The sequence below is a fragment of the Acromyrmex echinatior genome, chromosome 12, assembly GCF_024713525.1.
Source record: "Acromyrmex echinatior isolate Ae372 chromosome 12, ASM2471352v2, whole genome shotgun sequence".
Lineage (NCBI taxonomy): Eukaryota > Metazoa > Arthropoda > Insecta > Hymenoptera > Formicidae > Acromyrmex > Acromyrmex echinatior.
The window spans coordinates 8,275,478-8,298,098 of record NC_141863.1 but is presented as its reverse complement, the minus strand read 5'-3'; the positions used below and the strand labels follow the sequence as shown (position 1 = coordinate 8,298,098).

The window sequence follows — 22,621 nt, the reverse complement described above, 5'->3', positions numbered from 1 at the left end:
AAAATCGATAACGGAGAGAGAAATATATTAGTATTTCTGTCTAATCTTAACATGGCATTAAGGTCAGATAGAGATACTAATATATTTCTCTCTCTGTTATCGATTTTGTTAAAACTACTATCCAGCATACAAAAGTCGGATCAAATCTGATGTCACGACTCTGATTAGAGGGTCTCTAGTACACACTATATTGAATACAAAAATCTTAGTAAAGTCAAAACCGTTTCTGAGGTATAGACTTTTTTTGTATGTAGCATCATAAATGACTTAATATCTTCTACATACGTGTCGTACGTGATGTTTACCTAGTTTAGTGTTTATAAACAGCGTTTTGCAAAAAGAACTCTACAAGACTCTGTAAAAAGACGCCAAACATGTCCAGAAATAGAAGGACATGTGGAACACCCGAAAATATAGCAAGTAAGTCATTTGTGATGCCAACATACAAAAATGTTTATATCTCAAAAATGATTGAGCTTTCGACCTACCTGTTCACTAGACTGACAAGAAAAAAATTTTTTTTTAAATTGGCCTCTCAGCTCAAAAGCTCAGCTTCCATTTCAAATAAACACCCCTAAATTTTTATCAAAAAATATTAAGATTTAGAAGTCGCTAGTGAACGATTGTTAAATCAAATTCGATTTTCCTTAATATATGTTTGATTTGATGCAAAATAATCCAGATTTTAAATGTGATACTGTATGTTTTTCTGGTCGCTGAACACGATGCAATAATTCATTTAATTCTACGCGATATACGCTTTAAGAAATACAGCCCGATTAATGTGAAAAGATGACCAAATTTCGAGTTTAAGATCGATTTTAGCAAAATTCCAAGCGTTCAAATGGGTCATTTGAACTGTATCATTGAAAATTTTCTATGTCCGGTGTCGAACATTTTTTGAAGAATTCCAATAGCTCTGATTCGAGTTCTGGATAGTTCTCAGCAAGTTCTTCTATCGAAAAGTATCAGGCCATAAAACGATTGGATGGCTGTATAAGGAGATACGTGCTTTTGTAACCAATATTATTCAAATTTCGTTTTAGATATTCTTTTATTTTTGGATCTGTGTTGGTTTTAATTACTGAGAAAATTGCTCTTCTAAATAGATAGAATAACAACAATTAATGTGCGACAGAACTATTGTATAAAAAATTTTTTTTATTTTAATTTTTTTTTTATAAATTTTGTCATGTGTCAAAATTATTTTTTACACTTTTTTAATTACTTTTTAACCGACAGCGAGCGACGTCTAAAACTTGTTGGAGATTACTCAGAGTGATGACCTTGACAACAATATCCAGGTCAAGATCGTCGGCTCCCCTTTTCTGCAGTTTTATCCAAAATTGTTTTTTATATATCAAAAACTCTAGGTATTTACAAAATAGAGCTGTTAAGCTACTCAAAACTATTCGATCCCAAATTTCAATAAGAAATTAGCAACCCATTTTTTTTAAATTATTAAAAAATTATTAAAAATTATTAAATTTATTAAATGAATCTCGCGTTCAAAAAAATACAGAAAACTCTTCGTCTTGTTAAAAGGAAGCAGGATCTCTAATCAGAACTATTCTATTTAAAAATTTTTCAAAAATTTTTAATTTTTTTTTGTGCATCAGGAACTCTATTCACGAAATGAAGCTATTGGGACGCTCAGAACTATTCAATCTCGATTTTCGATAAGAAGTTGTCGCCCCATTTTTTAAAAATTATATAAAAATAGTTATTAAGCAGAACTCTTGTTATAAATTATATAAGAACTCTTCGGAAAAGGAAACAAGAACTGTAATCAGAACTCCTGAATATTATAGTTGGGATGCTAACTTCACATACCCGCGTTCAAATGGGTTACTGCCCTCAAATTGTAGATCTATTCATCCAGGACAAGAATACAGTTGAAATTTTCCCGGGATCTCCTACAGGACCTTTAAAAGTTGCACTTAACTAGATTATAAAACGTTTTTAAGGATAGAAAGTTTTTTTTATCCTTAAAAAAGTTCTAAAGTATATCTCTGTGATTTTGTGTGACATCCTCAAATCAAATGTCTCAATTTGACGATAAAAAACTTTTTATTAAAAAATAAAATGTGTGAGTACATAATACAAAAAAAAACATGATTTAATTAATTGAAATAAACTACATATTATGTAATATATTTTTTTATGCATTTATTTCATTTTACAATAAAGAGTTTGTTATTGTCGAATTGAAGCATTTGATTTAAGGACGTCAAAACTACAAAGCGATATACTGTAGAACTTGTAAAAAAAATTTTTTTATAAATTTCTTTCCTTAAAAACATTTTATAATTCAGTTAAATGCAACTTTTAAAGACCCTGTAGAAGATCCTGGAAAAATTCCAGTTGAATCTTGTTCTGGATGAACAGACCTACAATTTAAGAGAAGTAACGATTCATTTGAACGCTTGGAACTTTGCTAAAATCGATCTTGAATTCGAAATTTGGTTATTTTTTCACATTAATCGGACTGTATTTCTTAAAGCTATATCGTAGAGTTAAATAAATTATTGCATCGTGTTCAGCGACCAAAAAAACTTACAGTACCATTTTTAAAATCCGGTTTAAGCCATTTTTGCATCAAATCAAACATATATTAAGAAAAATCAAAATTTTGATTTAAGAACCATTCACTAGCGACTTCTAAATTTTAATATTTTTTTATCTTAATATATTTATATTTTTAAATCTTAATATATTTAAAAATTTAGGAGTGTCCTTTTCGCATGAAATAGAAGCTTTTGAACTGAGAAACCGATTAAAAAAAACATATTTTCCTTTTTCCTTGTCAGTTAAGGTTAAGGTTTTTTTTACTCAGTGTTTTATCTACCATATAAATGCTGAATGGTATTTTTAACTCTGCATGTATGTACGCACTCACGCACGCATGGAATGAGTCATCTTAAGTGATGTACGGAAATATCTCGGAAATATAAAAGGTACGGAAAAACAAAGTTGCTCAATTACTAGGTGAAAAGAAAGTGATGACTTTAGTTAACTTAAAGAAGATATCCTTAAAGTCAGGTTACCTAAAAATTTTTTTAATTGAAACCATAATTTTTTATTTCAAGTTCATATAGTTGATGTCAAGATCTTTTCAAAATACTATGTATATTAAAATATACCTTCTATTTACCTGGACTCCTCACTATTGCAAATCGAGTTGGTACATGATCAAAAGTTTAGTGCTATTTTGTTGATCTATAATAATTTGTTGTTCTAAAGTGAATTTTGTTGTTCCAATCGTTTAACAACAAAAAAAAGAAAATGGAGATCCATGTTAATGGTAAGCTGGACCCCCTCCCCCATAATAAAAAAAATATGTACATAGAATTGCGATATCAAAAAAAAATTCACACGCATGCGCACGCACGCACACACAATATATAGGGCATCTTTTGTCAAGTCGATCACTCATCATTTCAAAATTGTACTTGACGTAGAAAAATGTAGCTTCAGACATAAGCTATCGAAACCATGTGAACAATTGCAAAATTCAAGATGGCGGATCCAATTTGGCGGACATGAAGCAAAAAAAAGAAATAAAAGACAGCATTAGTAAGGTAAATGTACCACTTAGTGGACAATCCAATTGTTGGACAAATGACACAAATTTTAAACTAAATATTAAACTTTTGTTAATATGTATGACTCTAAATAAATTTTTAATTAATTTTTCATATCATTTAGAAATTAAGTATTATATAATTTATTCATATTAAAAATAATACTTCTAAAAAAAATTTTTGAAATAATGTAACAACAAGTAAAAGCTCGGTGTCTAAAGCGGAAGTTTTAGGATTAGAAATATTTTTCTTAAGCGTATAATTATTTTTTTGATTTTTTATTATATGAATAATATTTAAAATATACATTGTTGAGTAATTTCGATTAAAAATTAATCAAATAGTATCAAATTATTTATTAAAATTAATAATAAAGGAATGTCCAATAACTGATACACGCATATGTATGAATGTCCCAATAAATGAACGATTATTCATAAACAACCTGCTACTTTATATTTGTAGTCATTGGACAGTCAAGTAAACTGCATTGTACTATTATTAATAAGAACAATTGAACAAAGGACGTTGTTTGTTTTAAGAAAATATGATTTTAGTCGGTATACTAATAATTTTCAACTCTAACCTTAACATAACCTTAGTTTTTGTTAATAAATGTAATAATCTCTGTTTTCATTTCTTGAAGATTATAACAATAAAAAAGAAAAGTGTAAGAAAAATAGAAGCACGTCAAAAGTATAGTCAAGCTTGATAACATTTTATCATCAATTCAAAAAGATACAAGTTTGAAGAAAGCGTACAACATTCCTCAACAGTACAATATTCCTAAAAGCACTTTATTTTTAAAAAATCGAAGTGGAATTAATTATTTGACCAGAGCCAAAATCAATTTTACCTTTCGAGGATAAAAATAAAATTGTAACATGGATTTTACAATGTTTCGATACAAAATGTCCTGTGACCAAAACGCAACTTTTAGACAATGTAAAATTCTTATCTTGAAATTAATAAAAAAACTTTTCCACTCATTATTTCCTAACTCATATTCTTCAGTCACTAGACGTCAGCCACTAGATTCTTTGGTCAAAAGCTGTAAATGAATGGGATGTGAAAATTCCAACATCCCAATGTTAAATTTACAAAATCCGAATTTGCTCCTTTACTTAAAAAAAATGACTGACTCCATAAATTTTCAATCTATTACAAAGAATGCTTTCCGAGTGTGCGGTTTATTTCCATTAGATTCAAACGCTGTCCTTTATAATAAGCTCGGTAAGATCAATTTCGAACAAAAGTCGAATGATGATTTATATTATATTCATGATTGTAAATATAATTTACAATTGACGCAAATAACATATTCAATAATGGATTTAATTTCAGAAAACATCTTATTGGGCATATCTATAATAAACTGAGGTATATCTAGAAGATATATCTATAATAAACTAAAATTTTTATGTTTAGCTTAAAAAAATGATTTCATCGTGCAATTCCTTAACTCCAATATAACTGGTACATTTATCATACCCATTGAGTTCACTTTAAAGTTTGTTTTGAAATGTATCGTGGATCCTGATTACAAATCTATTGTCAAAGTGTAGAAATTTAAAGTGGTGAACATAAAAGTACAAAATAGATAAATCAAAAATTCTCTGCATTTCACAAGGTTGAGACTGGCTATATAACATGTATATATATATATATATATATATATATATATATATATATATATATATACATAAAATCTGCATTACTTTTTTTCAATTTTTTGTTTTAATTTTTTAATTTTTTGCTTTTTAATTTTTGTTTTCTAATTATTATTTTCGTTTTCAATCTGTTTTATTTTTATTCATATTTTTAAATGATTATTTACTCCACTAACTGAAAATTTTCTACGGAATTTTAATAACTTCTCTTTCTTCGGCCATATTATTATTTTAAAGTCACTTTAAATTTTTAAAATTTGACAGCAATTTGTAATCAGAGTCCATGACACACTTGAAAATAAACTTTAAAGTGAATTCAACAAGTAGTGACCTATTTTTTATTGCATATTCTTGTAGTTTACCTTGAGAGCTTTCTAAAACATTATCTTTTATTTTATTTCCTTTTTTCTGCTTCATTTCCGCCATATTGGATGGATTCACCATCTTAAATTTTGCAATTGTTCACATGGCTTTTGATAACTTATGTCTGAAGTTACAGTTTTGTGCAAAGTGATTTTTCTACAAGTACAATTTTGGAATGGTGGTTAACTTGACAAAGAATGGCCTCTACAGGGTTTTAATTAAATCCCAAATAACTTTTTTATTTTCGATCTTAGAAAAAAATGTTTCAGATAAAAGTTGTATGATTTGAAAGAGGGATATAAGATGATACTATTGGTTTAACCTTGGATCGTTTGAAAATCACGTAAGAGTCATCTTCAATTTCTAAAATGGGAATCCATTTTTTATTGCATATTCTTGTAGCTTACTTCGAAAGTTTTCTAAAACATTATAATAAAATATTTTTTCATAAAGTACTTCTCAAGTTACAAGGCTCAAATGTTACAGTACCACTGACATTAGCATTACGCAAGGTGTCTGATTGACGACTAAAACCTTTTGAATGTTGTTCAGAATCATGTCCTAAATAACATTTGTCAAGATCAAAGTCATTGGAGGTTGTTCTATTTTTGCACTAAAAATTCATTTTTACGTAAAAAAAATGAAATGATATACAATTAAAAAAAATGATTTAATTAATTAAAATAAAGTACATATTATGTAATATACTTTTTATATATTTATTTCATTTTACAATAAAGAGTTTGTTATTGTCAAATTGATTTGATTTAAGGATGTCAAAACTATTATATAAAGCGATATACTTTAAAATTTATAACAAAAATTTTTCTATCCTTAAAAACGTTTTATAATTCAGTTAAATGCAACTTTCAAAGGCCCTATAGAAGATCCTGGAAAAATTTCAATTGGATCTTGTTCTGGGTGAACAGACTTACAATTTAAGGGAAGTAATGATCCATTTGAACGCTTGGAACTTTGCTAAAATCGATCTTGAATTCGAAATTTGATCATTTATTCATATTAATCAGGCTGTATTTTTTAAGGCGTATATCGTAAATTAAATAAATTATTGCATCGTGTTCAGCGACCAAAAAAAACTTACAATACTACTTTTAAAATCCGGTTTAAGCCATTTTTGCATCAAATCAAGCATGTATTATGAAAAATCGAAACTTTGATTTAAAAATCATTCATTAGTGATTTCTAAATCTTAATATTTTTTGATAAAAATTTAGGAGTCATTAGTGAACGGTTGCAAAAATGGCTTAAACCAGATTTTTAAAGTGGTACTGTAAGTTTTTTTGATCGCTGAACACGATGCAATAATTAATTTAACTGTACGATATACGCCTTAAAAAATATAGCCCGATTAATGAAAAAATGACCAAATTTCAGGTTCAAGGTCGATTTTCGTAATAGTTAACAAGATATTAATTACTAAAAATCGTCAAATATTGGTTTACAATCATTTTTTACTCAAGTACTATTAACTTTATAGAAAAACAGCAAGAAACAAAAATTATTTATTTTCTTCTTATATAATTCTAAAAATTTTTTCAGAATTTTTTAGTATCGCATTTTCTCATGTTAGTAAAAATGATGGTTAATAAAAAAAATACAGTGCTAAAAAGTAAATAAAAAAATTTTGAAAAAATTCTTAAAGCTCTAGAAAACAAACAATTTTTGTCTTTTACTGTTTTCCTGTAAAATTTATAATATTCGAGTAAACAATTATTAAAAATAAATATTCAGTGATTTTTAGTTATTAATATCTTGTTAACTAAATTGCAAAATTTGCAAAGAGGACTTTTCGATTTAGTTTAGTCCAGTCTACCTACGCACGAAATATTTGGCGATCATTTTGGACAACCTGTATAATTATATATATGTATATATATATATATATATATATATATATATATATATATATATATATATATATATATATATATATATATATATGTATATACAGGATGTCCTACGTAACTGCGATCACGATTTTTTCACTTTCGATGATCTAACAAAAATTAGTTTGGATAAAAGTGAATAAGTTTTCAATAGGCTACAAATTGCAATATTAAAAATTTGCAAAATACTTTTTTTTAGGAAAAAAGTCAAGGTCACTCTAATTTTTTTAAATGGCACTATATTTTTTACTTCATAATATTGTAACTGGTGCCAAAACGAGTTCAATGCTGCTATACTATGACCTTGAGATGACAACTTACAGTTGTGGGATTAATGAACGGAAACGTTTTCGTGAAAAATTATTTTATTTGTATTATATTTTTTATACTGGACTATTCTACAGTAGAAAAAGATTTTTGTATCTGCTACTTTTTCACAGACATGGATTCTTGTTTTTTAAATGAAACTACATACAAATTATAAACAAAAATAGTAACACAAAAAAATAGAACAAAAATAACAAATTTAATGAAAGAAATTATGTAATTACAATAAGTAATTATAATAAGTGTTTGAATTGTAGTTTATTTACTTGTAGCCACAATTCTGCTCTATGTAATAAATTTCCATTAGTTGCTCTTAATGCTGTCACGGCGAATTTCTTTATTGCATGCTGTACGGATTCGCTGCTTTAAATGTTCCATATTTTGAATTGGTACCGTGTAAACTATTAATTGCAAATGACTCCATAGAAAAAAATCTAGTGGTGACAAACCGAGGTGGCTAAAGAATTTGTGCGTAAGTGCCCAACCAACGTTCTCCGTATTTTGAATTTAGATATTGAACAACAATCCGAGCGTTATAAGATGGACAATCATTTTGTTGGAAATAAATACGTTGCACAACATCATTCGGAAGCACTTGTAACAATGTTGGAAGTTGAGAACGAAGAAAATTTAAGTAAACTTGGATTGTCAAATTCTGTTCATAAAAGTAAAGTCCAATCAGATGATGTACTAGACCACATCAAACATTCACTGTAACTTTCTGTTGAAAATTATGTTCTCGGAACCAATGGGGATTATTTTTTGACCAAAAGTGATGATTATGACGATTAATTACACCATTATTTAAGAACTTACATTCATCCATAGGATATTCTGTAATATTTCAGGATTACTTTCATATGTGACAACTAGACATGCTATAAAATGTAGACGATGACACGTTGTGAATCAGTTATACGTAAATGTTGTACTTTGATTATTTTGTAAGGATGATAACAATTCTGTTTTACCATCTTATGAACAGAACTCTTAGATAAACCAGTTTCAGCAACTGCACGAATGGAAGTATACGGATTTTCTTCTAAATGTGCTACGACCATAAGAGTATTGTCTGCAGTTGTACTTGAATGCGGTTTGTTCCTTTTCTTTTTTTCAAATTCTCCAAAATTTCTTAAATTCTTTTCAATGTTATAAAACATTGTTGCACACGGGTGATGTCTCTGTGGATACCTTGTGGCATACAGAATTGCAACTTCACGTGCATTCCTTTTACATTCACCGAATTAACAGCATATCAACTTTTTCATTATAGAAATACATTTTCGACAAACTGAGACTGAACTATGATTTGCTCTAACAACAAACTAAGACTGAACACAAGAACTGTTGAAGCATTCGAGCTATGCTATATTATAAGTTATGTTGATATTTTGGGAATTTCGAAATGGCTACGTTTGTTCTTTACGTCTGACTATAAGATCATCTCAATCATAGTATAGCAGGTCATTGAACTTGTCTTAACACCAGTTACAATATTATAAAGTAAAAAATATGTAGTGCCAAAAATGTTTTAAAAAATTGGGGTGACCTTGACTTTTTTCCTAAAAGAGTATTTTGCAAATTTTTTAATATTGCAATTTATAGCCGATTGAAAACTGATTCACTTTTATCCAAACTAATTTTTGTCAGATCATCGGAAGTACCGGAAAAATCGTGATCACAGTTACGTGGGACACCCTGTGTGTGTGTGTGTGTATATATATATATATATATATATACATGTATACATATGGTATATGTATATAAATATATATACATATGTAAATAGCAAACATAATAACATGCAATGGAAAAATAATATTAAGATATTTTACAAATCTATTCGTGTATTAAAACAATTATAACAATTAAATTTTATTAATTTTAAATGTGTAAAAATTTCTAAGATCTATAAACCATGAACAATACCAATGTTATTAAAATGTGACAAATGTTATTCTTTTTTCATAAAAAATAGAAATTACTGTAATCAAAAAGTACCCGAACTTTATTTTTTAAAAATTGCGGGAAAATTAAATCAAATCCTTGCTTTGCTAAGTTGGTACATACATCCTTCACATTTGGTCAAAAAATCATAGCGTTCCTTCAAGCCGTTTGAGAATAACAGTTGTTTATGTCAGTGAAGATTTTGGGTATGTGAAGTTAGCACCCCAACTATAGTACTCAGGAGTTCTGATTAGAGTTCCCGTTTCCTTTTGACGAGACAAAGAGTTCTATATAATTTATAACAAGAGTTCCGCTTAATAATTATTTTTAAATAATTTTTAAAAAATGGGATGCTAACTTCTCATTGAAAATCGAGATCGAATAGTTCTGAATGGCTCATAGCTTCATTTCGTGAATACTTAAGAGTTCCTGATGCATAAAAAAAAATTTTGAAAAATCAAACAAAAATTAAAAATTTTTGAAAAATCAATTTTTAGATACAATAGTTCTGATTAGAGTTCCTGCTTCCTTTTAACGAGACGAAGAGTTCTCTATATTTTTTAATGCAAAATTCATTTAATAACAATTTTTAAATAATTTTTAAAAAATTTTTTGAAAAAAAAATTTTTTTTATAAAATAGTTCTGTGATACGTTAATTGTCATTCTAACAATTACGAAGAGTTCTCAGCGATTAAAACCAACACAGACTCAATAATAAAAAAGATATATACTTAAAACGAAATTTGAAAAATCGATTGCAGAAGTACAATTGCAGAAGTATTTCCTTATGTAGTCATCCAATCGCTTTGTCACCTAATATTTTTTGACTGAACTCGTCGAGAACTACAGAGAACTCTAATCAGAACTACTCAGTACTTTCAAAAATTTTTCGATGTCGGACTTAGAAAATTTTCAATGATAGAGTTCAAATGTCTCCATATCATAACATCAAAAAATTTTTTGAGAGTACTAAGTAGTTCTGATTAGAGTTCTCTGTAGTTCTCGACGAGTTTTGTCAAGAAGTATTAGGTGAAAAAGCGATTGGGCCAACGGTTTTCGAGATATGGCTACATTTGAACTCTCATTGAAAATTTTTTAAGTCCGACATCGAAAAATTTTTTGAGAGCACTGAGTAGTTCTGATTGGAGTTCTGTGTAATTCTCGACGAGTTCTGTCAAAAAATATTAGGTGACAAAGCGATTGGATAACTACATAAGGAAATATTTCTGCAATCGTACTTCTGCAATCGATTTTTCAAATTTCGTTTTAAGTATATATCTTTTTTATTATTGAGTCTGTGTTGGTTTTAATCGCTGAGAACTCTTCGTAATTGTTAGAATGACAATTAATGTGTCACAGAATTATTTTATAAAAAAAATTTTTTTTCCAAAAAATTTTTTAAAAATTATTTAAAAATTGTTATTAATTTTATGAATTTTGCATTAAAAAATATAAAGAACTCTTCGTCTCGTTAAAAGGAAGCAGGAACTCTAATCAGAACTATTGTATCTAAAAATTGATTTTTCAAAAATTTTTAATTTTTGTTTGATTTTTCAAAATTTTTTTTTATGCATCAGGAACTCTAGGTATTCACGAAATGAAGCTATTGAGCCACTCAGAACTATTCGATCTCAATGAGAAGTTAGCATCCCATTTTTTAAAAATTATTTAAAAATAATTATTAAGCGGAACTCTTGTTATAAATTATATAAAACTCTTTGTTTCGTCAAAAGAAAACGGGAACTCTAATCAGAACTACTGAGTACTATAGTTGGGGTGCTAACTTCACATACCCGAAGATTTTTGTGTGCGGCGATTTTTATCGAACAAGAATTGGTTTGAAATTTTGTATTATGAACGAAATTTCATTCACAAACGCATTCAAAATGTTGCAATCATCGCCATAAGCTTTTTATAACATTTTTGCGTTTATAAACGAAATTTCGTTCGTAACGCAAAATTTCAAACAAATTCTTGCTCGATAAAAATTGCCACGCACAAAAATCTTCACTGATATAACAACTGTCATTCTCAAACAGTTTGAAGAAACGCCATGATTTTTTTACTAAATGTGAAGAATATGTATATACCAACTTAGCAAAACAAACGGATTTGATTTACAATTTTCCCACAATTTTTAAAAGATAAAGTTCGGATATTTTTTAATCACAAGTATGCATAAACTTAAAAATATATAATATGATATAGCACGATGTATATCATTATTGATTAAAAATATAAAATAATCCACAAGAAAAAAAAGTTATCTTTGTAAATTCTCTATCAATTTCTGAAAACGGTCCGTCGATTAAAACGGTGAAAACATTGTTTTAAATATCAGAGAAAGGGAGGCCAACTTCGCGATTCCGAAATTTTGAAAGGCTATAATTCCTTTATCTTTTACTTTAGTGTCTTGATACATATAGAACAATCGATAGTATTTTTTGGGGGACTACCAGAATTCGCAAGAAAATACTGAATTTCCAAAAAGATTTATCAAAAATTTTTTTTTGGAAAAAATTTTTTTATTTTTCTGGTATTCTGTTGTGAATTCTGAAAGAATTCGATTATCCTTAATAATCAATCCGTTGAAATCAATAACTAAAATGTTCTGGAGCTTCGACTTTTGAATTTTTTAAGTTTACAAAGATTATAAATTTTTTTCAGAAATCCAGTATTTTGATACGAGTTCTGGTAATCTCCCGAAGAATTTTAACGATTAAATTTCCTTAAGGGGATCCTAAAACGAAGCTCGACGAACTCCGACGAAGTCATCAGAGGTCACTGTTTTTCCAGCATATCGACATGTCTTTATATACTATCACACCAATATCTCCACGCAATCTATGATACACGCAGTCGCACGTTTGTGGCAATTTTTGTATAACAAATTCGTCGCGATAAAGCATCTAAATCTAATTCTAAGAACTCGACGTTATTTGTTCGTACAAGCTACATGTTTGTGGATTAGGATCTGAGCACAAGAATTGTCGTAACACTTACTTAAACTTAAATTGTAGACGTAAATAAGCTTTCACGTATAATGTACAACTTATTGTCATGTCTCCAAGAGACGGCAATAAATCGTACGTCATACGCCAAAACTTGTGCGTTATTTACGCCTACAACTTAAGTCTCTAAATAAATATTACGACAATTCTTGTGCTCAGATCCTTACTATTTCGTATTAAGCATAGCTTTCGTATCAAGCAAATGTTGTAACGACTTGACAACTTGATGTCATGTATACTAAAAAATGATAAAAAATATATCAATTTCGAAATTTTTGTTCTCGGCATAAACTCCATTTCACAAACACGTATTAATATATTTCAATTCTGAAAAAGGATTTTTGAATCTGCAAAAGAAAAAAAGAATATTTGTTATAAAAAATTATATGATTTCGTCGGTAATACAGATAACTTTAGGATCCCCTTAATAACCATGAGACGCTAAAATCAATATCTAAATAGTTCTAGAACTTTGAAGTTTCAGATTTCGAATCTTTCAAGTCGCTAGAACTTTTTTGTTTGGGATCATAGCTCCGCTTACTAGTCGACACGATTTTGACATTAAAGTAAATAAAGTTGTTTTTGATGCGCCAATTACGAATCTGGTTCCGAAAATATTATATTATATCATGTCAAGTTTTTGAGATTCTAACCTAAAGATGCAAAAAATGAAGTTCTTGACCACTTTTAACGACTGAGAAAATGTCTAATAATTTCTTTTTCAGCATCCACGTGAATATCCCATTAAAGTGTTATTTTTACTCTTTAAAACATATTTGATTGCTATGATCCGCCTTTTTTTCGCTGAGATAGAGCAAATTAATTTTTTTTTGTTAGAAGATATATCTACAATCTTAAACAGATTTGAAAAAAAACATTCATTTAAAGATTATGCATTGAAAATTAGTTTATACAAATTTTTAGTGCGTAATCTTTAAATGAACATTCTCACGAAGAAAATAAAATTAAAAATTGATATACATGCATTAAGAATTTGTATAAACAAATTTTTAATGCATAATCTTAAATGAATTTTTTTTCCCTTACCCAACTTCAAGATATTTAGAAATCCTTGTACTTTCTTTGCACGTAGATATAGCCTCTCGTGTTGAAAAATCAAAAAAATTCAATTTGCTCTATCTCAGCAAAAAAAAGTTGGATCACAGCGATTGAATATGCTTTGAAAAAGGTAAGACTAACACTTTAATGGGATATCCGCGTGAATGCTGAAAAAGAAATTGTTAAACATTTTCTAAGTTGTTAAAAGTGTTCAAAAACCTCATTTTTTGTAGATCAAAAACTTCACATTTAGAGTAGAATGTCTCAAAAACTTGACGTGATACATTTTTGGGATCAGATTTGTAATCAGCGCGTCAAAATCTATCAGAAACAATTTCGTTTACTTAAAGGCCAAAAGAAATTTGAATTTTTGTCGACCAGTCTTATTAAGGATAATTGTTGGAACTCTTTGAGAGCTATCAGTAACAGGATTCTCTAAACATCTTATCGATGATTGCTATCATTAACTTATGACAGCCAATTGATACGGAGAATTTTTTTTAGAATTTATCTCGAAAATATGACAGTTGTGGAACAACATTGTATTTCGAAGAATTTTAATGTAAATCTCTCTCATTCATTAATAAAACTATTAAAATAAAGTATAAAATAAGTTAGATCAATTTTACTGAAGTGCATGGTAAAAATCTTTAAAATATTGTATTGTATCACAACCATATTTTTAGAGTAAATTTTAAAAGAAAATTTTTCCCATGTAGGACAATCCTGGAAGAAAATGAGGCACTCATTGACTGTCGCTAGTTAAAAATAGCGACAATTGTCGATAAAACGTTTACAGAATTTCGCAACAAATCGAATAAAAAATGTCAAAAATTAAAAAAAAATTTTTTTAAATCTTTTCAGAAATTCGGTATTTTTTGGAGAGTTTTGATAGCCCCCTCCTTTTATCGATTGTTCTATATGTATACAGAGATGCTAAAGTAAAAAAGTTATAGCACTTGAATGTTTCGGAATCGTGAAATTACTCTACACCCTCCTCCCTTCCCAACAGTAATTCAGCGCTTTAATCGATGGAATTGATTCTGAACTTGATAAAGAACACTTAGAACTCTTCTTTCCAAATTTTGAAAAAATAAAGCCAGCTTCAGAAAGGTAAAAAAGTTTCTGGAAGATGATCAACAAAAACATGAATCTAGATTATGAAGAGATACTATAATATTTTTATGTATTGAATAAAATAAGTACTTGGAAATGCCTCAAAAAAATACTTAGAAGACTGTAATAAATATTTTCATTAAGCCTATTCCATAGTGCTCTTTGTTTCATGTTTCTTGCTCTTTACCTCTTGCTTTGTTCCCTCTTTGCGACTCGTTTTATTGACAATAATATTTCTTGCCATGTATTTCTTGTTTCTTCCAAAGTTCGTTAACTTTTCCCTCGGATGATAAAAAATGAAAAGTGGGATAAGAGGTAAAGACAAGCTGTAAAAAATAGTGAAAAATAAAAAACAGGAAACAAAATGCCCATTGTAGAACAGGCTATAAGAATAAAAAAAATAATGTTTAATTCGATAAATGAAAACACCAGAAGCAAAAAGTGATGGAAATCTAGATTTCTAGAAATGACAAGTTAAGAATTGGTAGTGGATAAGCAAGGTCAACGAGATAACCCAATAAGTCTGTTCATGTTACTTGCACTTTGTGCATTCAGCATCTTCACTTTCTTTCGTTCGAACGTCCTAATATATATTTATCTCCTTTTAAGTGCAAAAATTTGGTGATATTTTGAACAACGCGGACAGACTTATTGATCATCCCAGATCATCATTAAATTCACATATACATAAGAAAGAGTAAGATAGAGTTCGATAATAAAATAAACGTGAGTACAATTTACCTTTCATTTAATCTTTACTTGATAGCAGCAGGCAAAGGCAAATGGGAAGTTCCTAAGGATGAAACGAGACGGGATAAAACAAGGTAAGACGAGACGAGGCGAGTCGAGACGGTACAGAACGGAACAAAAAGGAATAGAACGGAACGGAACACACAACACGACGAAACGGCACGAGAGAACACGAAAAATCGTTTGTGAAAAAACCAAGATGTGTCGATACGCGCACAAGATTGCTTTGGCGAGGCACAACGTTGCATGAGAATATTATATCACGAGAATGTCACAACAAAAAGACACTTGATGAACATGGCTGGTGACGGGCGACTCTTCCGCTCCGAGCGCACAGCATCCCCACTGCGGGACGTTCAACCGCAAAATGTTTCAGGATAACAGTTTTAGGCACAAATCACGGGAATATGCGGTATATGAATGCCGCTACGAAAAGGCACCGAACGTAGCTTTTTTTATAAAATGCGTATCAAATCAAAGAAATACGTTACTAACAAATGGCAGCCATATTGGTACATACAAGCATCATACACAGGCCACTAACATAACGTGATATAGACTACGTTTACACGGATCGATTTACGCCGAAATTATAAAGCCCGTTCTACATTAGGGTGCGATTGCATGTAGCGCGGTATGAGGAAACTAACTAGTAGGGCTACGTTCCAAAACTTCGGGTGCTTTCCATTTATGACGATAGCGATCACCTCGTCCTTGTTTAACATTGGCGAACAACAAAGATGTAACAATTTGCCGTATCTCTTGTTGGATAATAATTTTATACGTAGATACAATTTTTTTACATTAAAATGATCCACATGACTTGTGCACGTACTTCTTATTTCGTACCCTACGTGTAAAATGAAAATAGTTCTAAAGCGCCAACCGAAAATTGGCAACCATAACCAGAGGGTTCGACTATGCTTTTTTACTGTGTTTAATCATGCCGTGGTGTGTCGTTGTTGGAAAGCACCCTAAGAGGGTCTGACACTGTGTCGACTGTGTGTCGCTAAAAGCTTTGATGGAAAATATCCTTTCTTTCCAAAGAAAATTTTACTCGAAATATATAGTACACGTTACGTATACTATAGACTAAAATCTTTCTCGGAGAGGAAGTTTTGATTTTGAACGTAGCCCTAGTTTCTGTATCGCGTATACATGTAACCGCACCCTTAGGCCGGGTTCACATCACATTGATGGAAAAGTGGAAAGCGGAAAAGCGGAAGCTTCCAATCGGAATTCGTAGCAGTAGTAAGCGGTACATTTTGCTTGTCTGCTTTTGTCTTTCCACGAGTTCTGATTGGCTTCCGTTTTTCCGCTTTCCTCTTTTTCATCAAGTTGTGAACTCGGCCTAAGGGTGCGATTTCATGTAGCGGCCTTAGGTTGTGGTCAAAATCTCGCTACAAATGATTTGAAGTGTTTGATGGACCAATTAGAAAAAAGAATTTTACAAACTGATCAATTAAAAATTGCTTCAAAGCTTTTGCAAGATCGCGTTGACCGTACTTTTAGGCTGCGATCAAAGTCTCACTAAAATACTTTGAAGCGTTTGATCGACCAATTAGAAAAAAAAACGTTACAAATTGACTAATCAAAAATTGCTTTAAAACATTTGTAGCATCGCGTTAATCCTTAAACGCAAGCTGATCGCAAGTTTAGCTGCGTTCGGCAATGCAAATCTGAGCCGTCGAAGCTCTTTTTCTACAGTGCACACAACATAATATTATATAAGAGCACTCTGATGCCTCAAATTTGCATTGCCGAACGCAGTTTTTGTTGCGATAGCCAATATGAAATGTTGATTTGAGAATTGAAACTTGAGATTGGCTGTCGCAACAAATTTGCAATCGGCTTGCAACTAATGTAGAACCACAACTTAAAACCCGTCTACATAAGACTGAATTTTCACTTGACGCAACGACGCTCATTTTTCTGTTTTATAAAAACAGATCACGTGATCAAAATTGACGCTTGATATTTGTCAATTTTGATCATGTGACCTGTTTGAAAATGAGCGTCGTAGCGTTAAGTAGAAACCCAGCTTAACTCGCAAACGCAGAACGCAGTTCGCAGACGCATTTGCGACAACCAATTAGAAACGTCAATGGCTAACAACAGCTTTTCATTGGCTGTCGTAAATGCGTCTGCAAACAGCATTCTATGTTTGCGACTTATAGTAGAATGAGAATGCTTAACATTGGCCTAGTTCCCATCGAGGGTTTAAACCAGATTAGAATGTAAAAATCAACCAACTACAGTCAGGCATTCCCTTGTCGTTCGACTGTAACAAGGGAATACTCGACTGTAGTTGATTGATTCTTTCTCGGTGGAAACTAGATCACTGTCAGAAACATCAGTGTAATATTTTTTGAATTCGTTAAGTTTGGTTGGTCCTAATATAAAGGCGCAATTTTACGCAATGTGAAAACGCTAGCTATAGTAGAGCGACTACTCCCACTTTGTGGTGTTTCCTCTTTAAGGTCATTCTACATTGGTTGTATCATCAATTAATAAACGTCGCAAGCTTGTTGCATCAGTCAATCCAATGCTTCAATTTTAAAGTCGTATGATGCTTACGATGCTTTCGATGCTACGATATGACCTTAATGTAGAATGGCTTTAAAGAAGCCGTCGACAAAAGCCGCTAAAGTTCTAGGGCGATATTTCATAACTGCCTTTATACGCCTACCGACAATTGTCGATGTTGTTGCGCAGATATTTTATATTAATGATAAAGCTGCTCAATGACAAATGTTGGTAGGTGATAATGGCTCCGGCACACCAGCGCGATGTTCGTCGCGCGCGACACGAGTATATTTTTAGAATGAAAACATTGTAAAGTTGTATCAATCATTGGCTATCGCGTATCGCACGCGACGAACATCACACTGGTATGCCGGAAACATAAAACAGTTTGGAGATCCGCACAATAAAAGGAACAGGAAACAGAAAACAGAGAATAAGAATTTCAATCTATTAGAAACTATGTATTCCACAATACATAATTTCTGATAGGTTGAAATTCTTATTCTCTGTTCCCTGTTCCTTTTATATTAATTGTTCCTTTTAAATAAATTGTAAATTTAATAAAAAATATGGATTTGATCGACATGGCAGTGGAATGTTGTTAATTCGGAGGCTAGCATGCATATGCAGACGCACCGTTAAATAGAAAAATAAGAAAAAACACCGTTAGACTATACATATATCCAATAAATAAAAAAATGAAAAAAAAGGACACTTTTATTGTATAAAGCCTGCAGTATACGATTGTTTTCACATCGATCGTTTTACTTTCGATAACTTTTAATTTAAATCTGTCGCACCGATAATTATTTCGATAGCTTTTTGTTCGGAAATAAATTGTGTCAAAATCATTTTCTCCTCCTTCGTATAATAAGCATTATGACGAATTCGACTGGAAGCATCGATGCATATTAAAGCCGTTGTACATTAATTCAATTTTAGTAAAATAAAATGCAAATATCTCGAATTATAAAATACATATTTTACCTAATAGTGCAATAAAATTGAGTATACGATTTAATCGAATTTTATGTTTATTTATAAACATTTACGTTATTTTATGTGTGTATGGCAGTTTTAATGTGCATCAGTGCGCACTTAGTGCGTCCAATCAAATTTGCTATTAGTTTTATTTTTATTCATTATTGTATGTTTAATTATGATTTTATTTAATCAACAATGCCTTTATAATCTTTATTATTCGTAATTCATGATATTAGGTTTGCATATATTATATATTATAACATACTGTCTTCAATTAGGTTACTAAAATCTCTAAAATATTCCTTCCTTCGGGAAAGCAGACTTGAGATCAATTTATGAAACAAGAAGGCTTTGAAGACTCGAGGAATCTTTCATGGAGGCATCCCTCAAAATAGAGAAGGACTATGAATACGGGTATTAGGCCGGTATTCATAATCGATTTTTATATTTAAGGCTGCTTAAGTACATAAGTTGCCTTAAGCTGTCATAAGCCAATGTCAGAGGCCAGTATTCATAATCTATTCTTATTTCAAGACCGTCTTAAGTAATGTCTTAAGACGCTAACGTGGCCCATTGATTGGTCCGTGACATCTTAAGATTGAACTTAAGACGATCTTCAATATAAGAACTGACTATGAATACCGACCAGAGAACCGCATTAGCGTCTTAAGACATTACTTAAAATGGTTTTGAAATAACCGACTATAAATACTTTCTAGTGTCCTTAGAATACAGAATCTTGCGATCTCATAAATCGTTTTTTATTAGATCAGAAGTCAAAATTCCTAAAAATGGTGGAACCAATCACCACACAAGTCTTTCACAATTTTTGGGGAGTTAACACATTGTATTATCAAATCACAATGGCCGCTCTGATTGTCTCATCGACAGCACATGTCTCGCCTTGCGCTGAATAGTTTTTTATCGCGCTGCCCGCCGAACCGTTGAGATCCTTTCCGCATCTACTGTGAAACACGTTCGCCCGCATTTGAGGTCTGTTTAAATAAAGTTTGGAAAGCAGGGAAAATCTCATTTTTCTCGACCAAGTGCCCTCGAAGCAATTACCGCGGGAACGCTTGGAATGGTGATCGCATGGCCGTGCCACCATAAATTCATCCTGTACGCAGCAAGATCGCCAACATTTCTTTGTATTATCTGGCTTCAACTGTATGGCATTGTGCATCCTGTAAATACAGAGAATTATTGACATAGTACTTTTATACTCATAAATATTATTTATACTACTATTCTATTTTCTATATTTATAACACATTAATTTTTTGTTAGAACGTAAATACATTTTATTTGCATTTTTTTTCACCGTATAATTTTGTATTGATTATAATATTATAGTATTTGTGTTTACTTATTTATGCTCTTTATAATCTCTGTGACGGACTTACTCTCTCTCGTTTTTATTGTACTAGTGCAAATATAAAGCAGAAACGCGCAGATGTGTCCACCATTTTTAGAAGCCGATTGCCGGACTTTGTATTCTAGGGACACTAGAGAGAGAATCAAAGGAAAGTGCAGCGGAAAACCACCGTTTGTTGGAGTGAGTGGGAGATATGGTAGAAGCGTGATGAAATATACAGTTGTAAGAAATTTACTAGAAATAGATACAACAGAGATACCAACAGGACTGTGTGACTCAGTGGCAGAATGAAAGTCTACCAACTCGGAAGAGAAATCAAGGAGGAGGGATCAAGACAAAGGAATTCCATATCTTGAAACGAGGTAAAAATTACACAAGTGAGTGAATATACTAGAATACTGATAATTTCATTGGTCAATACCTAGTAAATTTGCTCGCTTTTGTAATTTTCATCTTGTTTGAAGAATACAGAATCGACTCCTTTGTTTAAAAATACAGAATCGACCTTAAGGAGAGTCCTGATATTTTTTTTTGTTGTCATCAATTGTTTACACGGTGCTGCACATACTATTATTGTGCCGCACTACCCTAATAGCACAAGTATGTCGACTGTAAGGATGCGATTACATGGAGCGCGATTTGCGGCACGGGCTAGTAACAAACTCACATTACTATACACTGCTATGCACTTTTTAATGAAATTAATTGGTTTAAACGCAATTATTAAATAAATCTGTTAAAAAAATAAGAGTATCGATAAAGTGTGCATAAAAATAAGTTAATATATTTAAAAAGATTCATACTAATATGAGTTTGTCACTAGCCCGCGCAAACCGTGCGCAAACCGCGCTTCATGTAATATCAATGAAAGAAATAGGCGATATATTGAGTACGCAATATGGTCGGCTAAACTGAACATAACCAAAAATTATGGACTCTACTTCTGACTTCCAAAGGAGAAGGATCTCTTAATATTTACTATCGGCAATCTAAATTATTAATTTTCGGAATCATATTTTGTCTAATCGCGTAAATTTTCTGATAAGTCGACTCTATTCCTCCTACAACGCATTTTTCATTACGAAGGCCAGCCATTTCTACTTTGGGAACAAAATTAAAGTTCATCGTAATTACATAAAGTGGTTCACTCTAAAGAACATATAAAAATTGAGATCATTTATTGATTGATTTGATTAACAAACATAACGGTGTGGTTATGTCTAGTGTCCAGTACGATCATACCATGATACCACATACCGCGTACCGCCTATTTTCTTAGTTGCTTACAGTTGCCTGATTAATTAAGCTGGAAACAGGGAGTAAAAAGATTTCGACCTATCAGAAAGCGTTCATTCTATTATTCATGGTTTCTGATAAATTGATCTCCTATTCCCTGATCCTATTGCCTGTGCTTTTTATTGTGTTTCCAACTTTACTGTACCGCGTACCGCATACTGCATTCCATGTAATCGCACCCTAAGTCGACTTTGTACAGATATATTTGTATTATGTCCTTCCAATATCGATTTTAGGACGTCTAGTGCAATTAACGCTCGTAAAGCTTAAATGTGAAATCATTTCATCCTTGTTGTTTAACTATAATTAAACAAGGATAAATGCTGTTCATGAGCGTTATGGACATGAATCGTACCACAGCCTAGAATGGTTGACTTAAAGTCGGCTTAAAAATGGGACATTGTATGACTTAAAGACGTCTCCAAGTCGTCTAAAGTCGACTTACGTCCATTTTTCAGATGCTAGAAGCTATAAACGACTGAGTCGACTTTGTGTGTAGAGTAATGTTGTGTATGTATTATATATATGTATTATATTTGTGTATATATATATATATATATATACGTGCACATTTGCGCATTTGCGAAAGTGAGCGAAAAAATGGCGGAACCAATCAGAGAGGAGAACGCTATCCGCTCTACTCTCCCTTGATTCTCTCTGGACAGCCTATTATAAACCGGCCCTTAGAAATAAGGAATAATTTTC

General features: G+C 31.0%; 1 protein-coding gene across 6 annotated transcripts in view; it reads right to left on the bottom strand.

Annotated features, from left to right (window-relative positions):
- The window catches only part of RhoGEF2 (Rho guanine nucleotide exchange factor 2), a 188,995-nt gene extending 172,623 nt beyond the window's left edge, over nucleotides 1–16,372 (bottom strand). For 4 of the 6 annotated variants that reach the window (XM_087411679.1, XM_087411680.1, XM_087411678.1 and 1 more), the window contains exon 1: nucleotides 15,727–16,371. The gene's annotated coding sequence lies outside the window, so the exon portion shown is untranslated. Of the gene's footprint in view, nucleotides 1–15,726 lie in introns of all 6 variants that reach the window. The other 2 variants (XM_087411682.1, XM_087411681.1) reach the window with 1 other exon arrangement.
- Between the last annotated feature and the right edge of the window lie 6,249 nt (nucleotides 16,373–22,621).